Genomic DNA, 12,330 nt, shown 5'->3' with positions numbered 1-12,330 from the left:
CAGGGGGTTGCCAGAAGGGGGATGTGCCCCCTTCTGTTTGGGGGGTTTGAAGGGGGCGGAGTCCCCCTGATCGCCAAGAAAATTTTGGACTTGTGAGAGGCTATAAATGACGACAGATTGATCATAAGGTAACGTGTAACCAACGCTGAAAAGCATTTGACTCTATCTCAATCCATTGAGAAGTTGCAGCACTTTGAAATCAATTTTGATGGAAAAAATCAACGCAAAATAGTGATTTTTGGCAATTTTGAGATGTCCCCTCGCTGCCATGGTAACAGAAAATTTAAGCCTGAGCATGTCGTTGCAAGGGCAATGGTCCAGTCAACATTTGTGCCAAGTTTGATTAGTGTTGAAGCAGTTTTTATAGTATTATTATGTAGCAATTTGAACTTGTAACGGGAGACTCATGAAGTAATGGGTTAAAAAAAGTCAATAGCTCCGAAACTTTCCATTCAATCTCCTTTCTTTATGTGCCTAATCACAGACCTCTGATCACTGAAGGTTAGAAATACAACAATGAGTACCGAAAAAAACCTTTGTAGTCAGATTTCTTTAAAATAAATATGCAATGAGCCCCATGAAAAGTCGTTCCTAGTTTATATGTACATCACTGGTTATATGTATATGTATGCATTGCATCTGTTTAGTTCTTTAGTTCAGTCATTTTGTGTGTATTACTTCATTTCTAGTGAGACAGATATTTGTAAATGTCTTAAGACTACACAGTTTCATCAAATGGATTTTCAAAGCAAAAAGCTATTTTACATAATATAATTCGGCTTTATATTACTTGGACAGTGTTGAAGACAATACCGGTATATTTCACCACAGGAATTTTAAAATCAGACATTGTGTAATCATATGTGACTGATTTTCTTTTTAAATATACTGGGCGAAAATTGAGAGGGCCAACACCCTACAGAAGATCGATGGTTCCTTTTGATGTGTTATTTGATAGTATCCCTTTGAGATGTAAACTGAATATGCTGATATATTCTTTATTTAATCAGAACAAAACTTATGTGCAATCAATTACACTGTGCTAATAACTAACCAATGGCCAGTCAGAAACCATTTCATTTTATATAAATAAAATGATTAATTTTCCAAGCAAAGGAAAAAAGGTGAAATGGTGACATGGAGATGAAAAGATTGAAAACAATGTAATCTAATACCATTTGCTGGTTTTAGGCCGTAAAAAATGACGGTCTCTGCAACGACTCTATTCAGAGGAATAATAGAAATGATAATAAACAAATAAAAATAAACCTCCTGCTCTGTCAAAAAATGAAAATAAAAGTAATAATTATAATGATGATGAAGAAGATAATGATGCGATGATGATGATGATGCTGATAATAATAATAATTTTAATTCCTCGGTATGCCAAGTTCGGCTCCATTACCGGTTTTGTTGTCTTTTCGTTGTAAATGGCCACAAATAATTGGCAATAAAGGATACATGCCTCTCACCATTTTTTACAATATTCATGACAACTTTCAAAATATTCCATGGTGCACAGTATAGAATAGATAAAGGAAACTTGACATAAGGTATCATTACCTCAGATCCCCTTTCAAAATTCTATTCTATTTTGTTCCGCCCATTGTTTTCTCGTTTAGGGCACACGCATTTTTTTACTTGGGGACCATATGCCGCTTTTCATGGAGTAGCACTTACATGTCACATTGAAGGTTCCATGATAACCGCCATATGAACACATCTGCGGATATTTCAAAATTCTAAATTTTACCAGTTCAAGTTAAATGTTGAATTCTGCTTAAGGTGACAACAGACACTTTCCGTGGTACTTACATAAATGTCATTTAAACAAAGTTATTTTAGTAATAATTGTTATTTATTTAATCTTTGTGCATTAAATGTCGTTGATCATCATAAAAAATAACATATTTGAAAAAAATGCCTTTGTAAATGATTGATTTTGAATAAAAATCCTAAAATTTTAAATCGTCATATCAAAGTCATTTTTTAATTTTTTGTCATCAAACTTTTTGAAAATAACCATACTTATAGTATCTAGGGAACCGTGTCTCAAATTTTTTCTATCTTTTCTCAAAAAAATATTACGTAACGTCAAACATTTTATGCGACTTTTTTCACCGTACATAATACGTAATTAAAGATAATTAAGTCGCCTATTGAGCAAACAAAAATCCCTGACACGGTTCCCTCCGTAAATGAATTTCCTTTCATGTGCTTTAAACCGCATGTTAATTGCTTGATTATTAAAAAAGTTATGCCGATTCAAAGTTAGTCCGACCCGCATCAAACGAAGTGTCATAAATCGGCTGTTCTCTCTCGGACCCCTACGTTTCACGCTAAATAATTGCATAATACACAAATATCGCACCAAAGAGGGTCACAAGTTGCGGTAACATACTCTAACAACATTTTATGACCCAGTGACATCTGACCAATTAAAAAGCTGCTGATTAATATCAGTTTATAGCTGAAATTTCTTCAATTCTTAACGTGATTTACTGATCGTCTGGTATCTGTCTCACATGTCACGTGACTATCGGTAAAATTTGAGGCACTCAGTGGGGGGAAATGGACCGCATTTGCGCACCGCTAGCGGGGTATTTAATTGTTTCCTTTTTGAAGTTTATTATTATTATCATTAGCATTATTATTGTATTATACCAGTATCACTCTGCCTGTGTATTCGTGTATGAAATTCCGTTAAAATATAAAATAAAATAACAAAAAACTAAGCTTCTGACAGTCTTTTAAAGTCCATGGTAGATGTACAAATAAGCACGGGATATTATATATTTTTTCCACCAAATTGATAATGCTTCACATATTTTAAGAGAAATAAAAGGTATTGCTAGATCATTATGATCTGGCCTTCTTGACTTCTATTATGAATATCATCTATGCACGGCATAGAGATCCAGTTTCTACCGGGATAGTCTTTTAGACAATAAATTTCATACTTTGTCCCAGATTTATTAGTACTGTGTCCGATTTACTGGCGAACAATTTATTTTCACTGAAAATATATTTTAATATCTTTTTTTTTATTTAAAGAGAAATAATCATCCTTAGACAATCTAAAATGGTTTAGAAATTTGTCAGGGACACCTTTCCACAAGTCACATAGGCGTTCATATATAAAAATGTTGTCTGTTTTTGTTGTTGTTTTGCTTGACATTGTTAGAAAACGAGGTTGAATGTAAAGTAAGCCCTTGAATCCGTACAAAAGTCTATCAACTCAACGTAATATCTATCAGATTAACGGGACAGACACATTATTTTCACACATTATGGATATTTTAGCAACTACATTTTTAATCAACCCCGAGGTCGTGCGATTTGCCGCTATGCTTAATTATTTATGTTTCATACATTATGTTACGTACATTGGCCGACAATTTCTTAATTTATAAAAAAGGCTAAATGTTGAGATATTCATAAAAGATGTACGTTAGTTGTGCGATACATGTATTACGAGAAGTATGGACCAGTATGGACCTGTAATTCACGGATATATGGAACTACCGATTTCCCTCATTGATGCCTCAACAGGGGGCGGAGCGTTATCGATAATCGACAGGTTACGCGAATAGCAGATACAAATAGTATAGGTTACGTTTTAAAACGTTTAAAAACACATTTTTTGGACTAACTGCTTCCAAAATTAAATCACAAATGTGTTCAGAAAAGGTTGATAAATCTACTTAGCAAAAAATCTCATTTTAGGTATTTTCAGTGATAATTGACTCCGTTGTCACCTTAAGCCAGTGCTAGGGGGCGTGGACGGTAACTTGCACTTTCCAGTACCGTCTATGAACAGGCTCAATCAAACCGAGCCTGCAACATTTTCAATTTTGCCGCGTTGGGCTTTCTTTAGGGGTTCTTATTTCACTCTATTTTACCGACTTTGATATCAGATGAAGAACTTTTTGAACATTCTTTGTTATCATCCTTTTTCAAGCAAATCATGACTAAGATATTAATAGAGGATGGTCATACATGATTAAATTGTAACAAGCTTGATAACGATTCATAGAAATGTTCAATTAGAGAAATTGAAAAATTAAATGAGTCTTACAAAAGCTTGAGGTTTTCTTGTACCACTTTGAAGTCCGCATGAAATATATAACAAAGCATGATATGCCTTCATCACGATTCGTTCTGACTATTCCTTGGTTGAGAACAAAGCTTTTTTAAGCCACGGTTTCCTTTCAGAATTTTATTACACTTATATAATAGCATTACAGCCAGATCTTTACATGATATGTTTTTTTTCTTCAACATTTCTAAAGTGGAACATCCAAGGAAGTGAGATTAAGATTTTTACGTTAGATATGAAATGCAGTTATTTCAGGCGGGTGATTTTAGACTTGTTTGTTGGGCTTTGATATACGGCTTGGTCATAAGTTTAATTGGAGCTAAGTATAAACAATATTATTTCCATATCTACATTCTACCTTCCCCAGTTATTACATTATTTTACGTCTGCACTGATCCGGAATAGAGTATTGAATGTGTTCTCCAGTCTTGGTGTCTTTTTTAAACATGGCCACAAAAAGTACAATGATGGGTCTTTTCTCTCGTTTCATTTTTCTTCTCATAGCAACCAGATAATTCTACATGAGACATCTTTTAATAGTTCAAAATTTAACCATCCAAATCTATTCAAATAATAATTTGATGATATCGCCGAAGTGGTGCAATTAGACCTTTTTTCATGTAAACTTATTAATTGGAAAACGGACGAAGGACAGTGAATACACATAAGAGGAGAATGGGCTCTGAATGAATTAAACAAAGAATAAATGAACTAATTAAACATAAACATACGGTTAATCTGTGTATGTTTATAAACTTAATACGTGTAGTTTAAAGTTTATATCTGAATAAAATTATGAAAATATATTCTTATCCATGCTGACTATGTTAATGTATTTACCTAAAGAAAAATAGTAAAATATCATTAATTTAAAATTTGAATATTAGTTTAAACCTTATGTTTTGATTTTGACAAACCTTTTTTTTATATCTTATTTGAACCGATCTAGAATTGGCCTCATGGAACAAACCAATACTGGTGTCATATGAGGAAACATGGTCGTCACACTAGTATGATTCAAACGCGGTTGAATGGTAGAGAAAAAACAACAAACTTTATTTTTTGTTTTCCACACACACGCATATTTTATTTCCATATTCTAATTATTAAGTAGAGAATCTATATTTCAATATTCCTCGACAAAAAGGTCTATTCTTAATAACTGTTGCTTTATGCTATTAAATAAACTATGAAAAGAAAAAGTGAACTCAAAATTGAAAACTTAAAGATAAAATATTACGATTATAAATGCAATTTCAAGCAACATATATCTTAATATTGTATATGTTCGAAGTATTCTTATGTCATGAATTAAAATTTCTATCATGCCTTTACCTCAATATTAGGATAAAAACCACAACAACAGATATTCTAAAATAGCATAATTGACTACCGATATATATAAAAAAAAACTTGTAGAGTGATTATATGTTGTTGCTTTTTATATGTTGTAAACAATCTTTTCTGATTAATATACAATATGAATTTCAACTAACAAGCATTTACTGTCAACGTAAAGTAACTGCAAATGTCTTACCGAAACTTATTTGTTGTGTAAATTGGAAAAAAATTCTTGTACAAACCAGACCAAACAGAAAGTGTTAGATCCCACTCATTTGTAATCAGATATGATTTATTTCCTGGTTTAAACAAGACCACATATACAGGTAATATAAACAATACAATCAAGAAATGTGAGAAATAAATAGCATGTTTTAATGCATGTCTTTGAATGCAAATTACATGTGTTAATATCCATAATCATTTATCTTCCTACATAAATGTTTGACCGACTGCACGTTTACATGATATTTCAATTTCTATGATTGTAAAGTAAGCTGTAGAAAATAGATAGAAATATTGTCCATTGCATTGAACAAAAGATAACATATATCATGGTAAAAATGCAGATAAAGGCATTCTTCAAATAAATTCAAAACAATTACTTCTCGAATTTAACATTACTTTTGTAATATTTTATCAGGTTTTTGTTTTTACGAACCTAAAATAAATTCACAATACTACAGATAAACAAAATAAAAACCATTCACATATCATTTTAGACGGTACATACTCTTAAAAATGTGCATGTATCATTTGTAGAAAATGGAAGAAAAGTAACCAGCAAATTTAAAAATATAATTTCTTTCTCGTCAAAATCAAATATTATAGACTTTCTTTAAAATAAGAGAGATAATCGAGTCATGTGATCAACAAGATTCCTGATTTATTAGGTTGATGCACAAACAACACAATTAAGACAAGTGCTGATCACAAATCGCCCATACAAAAAAACAACAACAAAAACATTCCAATTTCAATTACTATTCTAACTTAAATCTCCTATTCAATCAAACCAATTTACAACGGAAAGTAATTACTAATGTTATATTATAACAAACTATATTTTAGGCTAGCATTCTAACTAAAGCGCAATTTTACAACCATAAATCAAAAATATACATGTATTATATTGATTTAAATCCAATTTTACAAGCATCAATATGCATGACAACAGTTAATTACAATTAGAAATTAAAATTTGGTAAGTTTTGTCATGTTATAATTGATGCACACACGCATTTTGAAACTTAATTATAATTCTAATAATGTTTACATAATTAAAAAGTAAAGTAATTTCCGTCACTTTTACTTCGTCAATCTATTAATCAATAAGTACTATTAGACAGTATATATGCAGAAATTCATGATATATATATTCAAAGATAATTTGTAACCAATAAAATAACAAAAAAAAAAAAAAAAAAAAAAAAAAAAAAACATAAATGTAACACAAAAGCTAAATCACGCCCGAAAAAACTTACAATCCACTTAAGAAATGTGGTGTCCTGAGAAACAAGTATTTCTAAATTAGAGCGAAAGACCGATTTAATCGGCTAATTGTAGGTAACGTTTATGCTTTTGTCTTTTTATTTATTTAAATTATATTCTCAATAATTCCGTGTAGACTTGTTGAAGGTTTCCAATAATCTTAGCCGTTTCGAAAAGAAAATTAAATTAAACAATGTGATGTTTAGCGTTAGTTTGCCGGCGTGTAAAATTATGTACCATAATTCTTAATATACTTTATACATAAATATTACATTGATTTAACATTTTTTTCTCAGTAGCTTAATAACTATCTCGCGTAAAGGAAAATTGGATGCTAACTTATTAGTATATAAGATAATAATCTAAATAAAATTATTATTTTCAGTCTTCAAATCAAAATGAATACCCCTTTATTCAACAATGCTAATTAAATGCGACGCTTCCTCAAATACTAGTAATATTACTTACAGAAAGTAAAATATAATTATTTTTATGTGTATTGTCTTTGCCAGAAGTTTTTCTATGTTTGTAATTGACCAAATCAAAATATTTTGGTGATTGCAAATAAACTTCAACTTAAAATATTGATCATCTTTATCATAATTAGCATCGCCGACATCACGCCAAATTTGATAAGCTATCAGTATTAATGTAAATGTATAAATTTATTTTACAATTATTGTAATATTTAACGATGAAAAGAAAATTATGATGTTCATCCCATTAATGTGTTTCATTGTCGTATCACGCAAACATATCAATGCACATCAAAGTAAGGTGCCGCATATGAAATGTAATTTCCGTTTAAAAGCTTTTAAATTAGCAATTGTCTGTAGTTTTATGTTTTTTGTGAAAGTCTTGTTTCACTATTTCCGCAGGTCACGTTGAAATGCTAATAGATCATTTTCAAATCAGAAAATGAAACTGATTTATGAGCATATCAGCAAAAAACTAGAGTAAATAGAGGATATTAAATTTTATGAAATACACGATTTATTTTCATCGAGTGGCATGAAAATAAACAATTAAAGAGTGGTGGAAGCTACGAGTGAATTATAATTATTTTCATGCCAAAAGATGAAAATAAATCATGTATTAATAGAAAACCTTGAATTTTCTGTTTATTCTATACATTTTACCCTTTATTACATTACAATTTGAAAGACATTGTGTAGTAGCAGAACTTTTTGTTTTACGAATCTATAGTAAATTCACAATATTACAGATAAACAAAATTAAAACCATCCACATATCATTTTAGAAGGTACATACGCTTAAAAATGTGCATGTATCACTTGTAGAAAAGGGAAGAAAGGTAACCAGCAAATTTAAAAATATAATTTTTTTCTCGTAAAAATCAAATATTATAGACTTTCTTTAAAATAAGAGAGATAATCGAGTCATGTGATCAACAAGATTCCTGATTAATTAGGTTGATTCACAAACAACACACCACAAAAGTGTCAATCACTAATCGCTCATACAAACAGAAGAAAGAACATTTCAATTTAAATCACCATTTAAACTTAAATCAACTGTTCAGTCAAACCAATATAAAACGGAAAATAATGAATAATTCTATATTATAATAAAATACATTCTAGGAAAGCATTCTAATAAAAGTGCAAGTTAACAATCATACATAAAAAATAAACATGTATGATATTGATTTGAACCCAGTTTAACAAACATTAATATGCATGATACCAGTTAATTACAATAAAAAAATAAATTTATTCAAAATTTAAATCCAGTTCCAAAGTCATATATTTATCTATATAAATAATAAAGTTTGCTGTTCTTTGCATAAATAACGTGTCGTTCATATTAAATCTGTTTAAGTACAAAACAATCATCATAATCATTCCAAATGGTTACATAACTTATCGGTATCGGCCGAATTACCGGAATCGACAATAATGTATCTGAATTTCCATAAAACATCATCTTTATTTATATAAAGAAACGTTTGCAGTATTTCTACCATTCGTTAAATACACAGCAACCTCTTTTGCAGATGCAACTTATTCATAATGCACAGTAAAGGTTTGCAAAACAACATACAGAAATGTCACCAAAACCCCACAAAAGGTGTATCGGTCGTTTAAGTATATTAAATAATTATATAGAACAAAACATATACCAGATGAAAAATCCTAGTAGAGGGTAAAATTCTTTAGAAAGTTAGTATATAAATTTGTAAGCCTAATGTTACAGTCATATATTACAGCAGAATATGATATAACCGTAGTAAGCAAAACCTTTAAATAAATGCCAAAGAATTTAATTTGAAACTGAAATCAATTTTATTTATCATACAATTGCTGCTTTCATATAATATATAAATGACATCTACAAAAACTACACAAATTTTAAATCTAAAAAGTAATAGGCCCTGCGTGATCAACAAAAGAAGAAACAAAACACAAAAGAATAAATAACGCAGTAAATAAACTTTCTATTTGACATTCCTTAGGTACAATATTTAGGAAAAATACATGTAGCTTTTGTTGGTGCGTTCTTCTATCAATTTCTCTTGTTAAAAAGTCCATTAAGAAAGTATCATTTAACTCTCCCCTTTCTGTCTCGTCAAATAAAATAATGACCTTTAAAAGTAATCTAACTTGAAAAATAGATTCAAGCAGAATAAATTGTGTCATCTCCATTTTTACCAAGGATCTGGTAACAAATTTCCTCGACAGATGCACAAACTCGTCTAGGGTATTCTATAAAATGTTTTTTTTTTTTAGTTTTTTTTTAATTTTTGTATTAACCACTTCGAATATTTAGAAGAGGCACGCATATCAGACGTTGGTACTACATGCATATCCTTATCAAGAACCCGTCAATTTGCAATTTTTTATGTGTTCTTATCTGCATATTCCGTTTGACAGAATATCTCTCTCTCGCTAAAATAAATGTTAAAACCTAGTCAATGTGACCATACCACGTGACTTTTCGGGTACGGAACACGCCGATTTTTCACCCGATTCAGGTATGTTTTTTCTTCATAACTTATTTATTACTCAACCGATTTTGATCAGATAAGGCGCAGAGTACCCGTAATTATATAAGTTATCCACAGTATATCAAAATTCTGAAAACTCCTGAATGGTTTTTGAGAACATTCGAGTACAGTTTTCTTTTCATAGCCTTGGCCGAGGGGAACGGTACACACTCATTTGGCATAACATGCGATTTCTAGCAAGTCATATGTTTTTTGACACTATTTCATAGAAAGATACATGTTAAATCTGATATATTTACTATGTCCAATGTATCGAGTGAATGCAGTGATGTTTTAGCATATTTTCATAAAGTTATGTTGAAATGATACGGAACACACTGTTATTTCAAAAGATACGGTACACACACAATTTCTGTCTTTGAAACAATTCTAAAATAAAATGTATATAAAAAATAATTTCAATTATAAAGTGAATGATTTTTGGCTGTAAAATGTTAAAATTTTAGGGAGGGATACGGAAGACATTCAAAATTTTGTTTTGTTTTGATTTTCATTTGAAACAATTAGGTATATTCTTTTGGATTATAAAACGAATTATGAAATTCATGGACATCTGTTATGTGCGATTATTATTTTATATAATTTGTTTGTTCGAATATATAAATGACTGTCTAAACGTAGTATGAATATATAAACAAACAAGAAGTTAGGAGTAAGTTGGAAATATATGTTCCTTGCAAAATATTGTTTAATTTGGAGAAAAAACGCGGGTTTTGATGTAAGTGGATTTTTTAAATCACGGAAAGTTTAAAGTTTTTTCGGCCACATGATATTTGGTATGAATCATCTGCCAGGGTCCCAATCTAACTGCATGTATCTAAATTATCAAATTATTTACATATGGACAAATATATTTCGCAGTTACACGTGCAATCAAAATTAATAATTTGAAGAACCCATATGGGAACAAGGCCTGTTATATAACAAGGTAACCTTTACATATACATGTAAGGTATGCATGTTAGGAAATTTGGTAAAATTATGCTTATCTTGGATTTTCATTTCAAGATGCATTTAACACTTGAGTTCTTGGATATGTGTGCTTGCGTGTTTGTGTTAAAAATAAAATGATATTTTAATAATACCCATTTTGTCAATCAAATGCTATTGATTTTGGAGGCTGATTTCTGTTTTATATACTACATGAAGTAGGTACGAGACCACAAGTGACTTCGATGTTTCGATTTTTTATGTGAGAAAGTTTTCTTACTACCGTACAGAATGTCGGTCGTTTTACTCAGGTGCCCGTTCTTTCCTTTATTTAAACCCAAAGGGGCACTTGTAAAACACGAAAGTCGCCACATGATAATGTCAGTTTTATGAGCCGTGAATCCTAACCAAAAATGACCTAATTACATGAATTAAAAGTTATTTTTGAAGCTTCGTGCCTATGAACATTAAAAAATTAAGCAATGGCGACTACATTTTTATTTGTTTGGGTCGTCAGACCAAACAAATAATGGTAGCGAAATTTCAGGCTCTGATATGTTTATTTGCAAAATAAGAAAGTAGTCCGAACCCCTGGAAGCGGTTACTTAAAAAATAAGGGGCGATCACTGTGTAAAGATTGTCAAATGACGGCAGCATTAATTTTCAAGCCTTCTCGGGAAAAGAAAAGGTAGTTCCGATTGGTCAAAGATTTCAAATATTGTGTAATTCTTTACAGACATACATGTAATATTAAGCTCCATGATTATTTACATCAGTGTCAAACGAAATTAATAAGGGTTACAAACCCTAATTTAGAATGATATGGTTTTCTTCAGGCTGTTATCTTATAACTTCCCCGTGGTCGAGGGGTTACATGCTCGTTTATGAAGAGAGATGTCCTGAGTTCAAATCCAAGTTAAGGCAACTCCTGTTTTTTTTGGGGGTTTTTTGGGTTTTTTTTTTTAATTGTTTAAGCCAAATAAACAATGAATTACATATCAGTGTTGCACTAAGCCTTCTAGCCAATTTACTACAGTTATGACAATAGAAACAACATTGGTGGCACTATACAAAAACAAATTGGTTTACAATCTCACAGCCTTCACCTTTCTGACATTCTGAGACCCAAACAAATTCAGCGCCTTCTATGATTTGATTTAATTAAACATGACTATGATATTGCAAAATTGTACCTAATGACTTGCTTATTATTAACAAAATATAAATATATGTAAATTGTTATCAAGTATAATGATACTTTCCAGCGATTTAGGTCATGTCCTTGTTTAATTTTCAGGATGAAGCAAAAAGACATATCACTTAAACTAAAAGAAATAAAAAAAAACAACAATAAAGAACAATAAACAGAGCATTATATAACAACATTTTTTTCTATAGAGCGCAACTACCTGATTTTTTGAAGGTCGAAGTGTTTAACATA

This window comes from Ruditapes philippinarum, unplaced genomic scaffold (assembly GCF_026571515.1).
Source record: "Ruditapes philippinarum isolate M1 unplaced genomic scaffold, ASM2657151v2 ctg4930_1_1_1_1, whole genome shotgun sequence".
Taxonomy (NCBI): domain Eukaryota; kingdom Metazoa; phylum Mollusca; class Bivalvia; order Venerida; family Veneridae; genus Ruditapes; species Ruditapes philippinarum.
The sequence above is the reverse complement of the archived record's forward strand: the minus strand, read 5'-3'. Positions refer to the sequence as shown.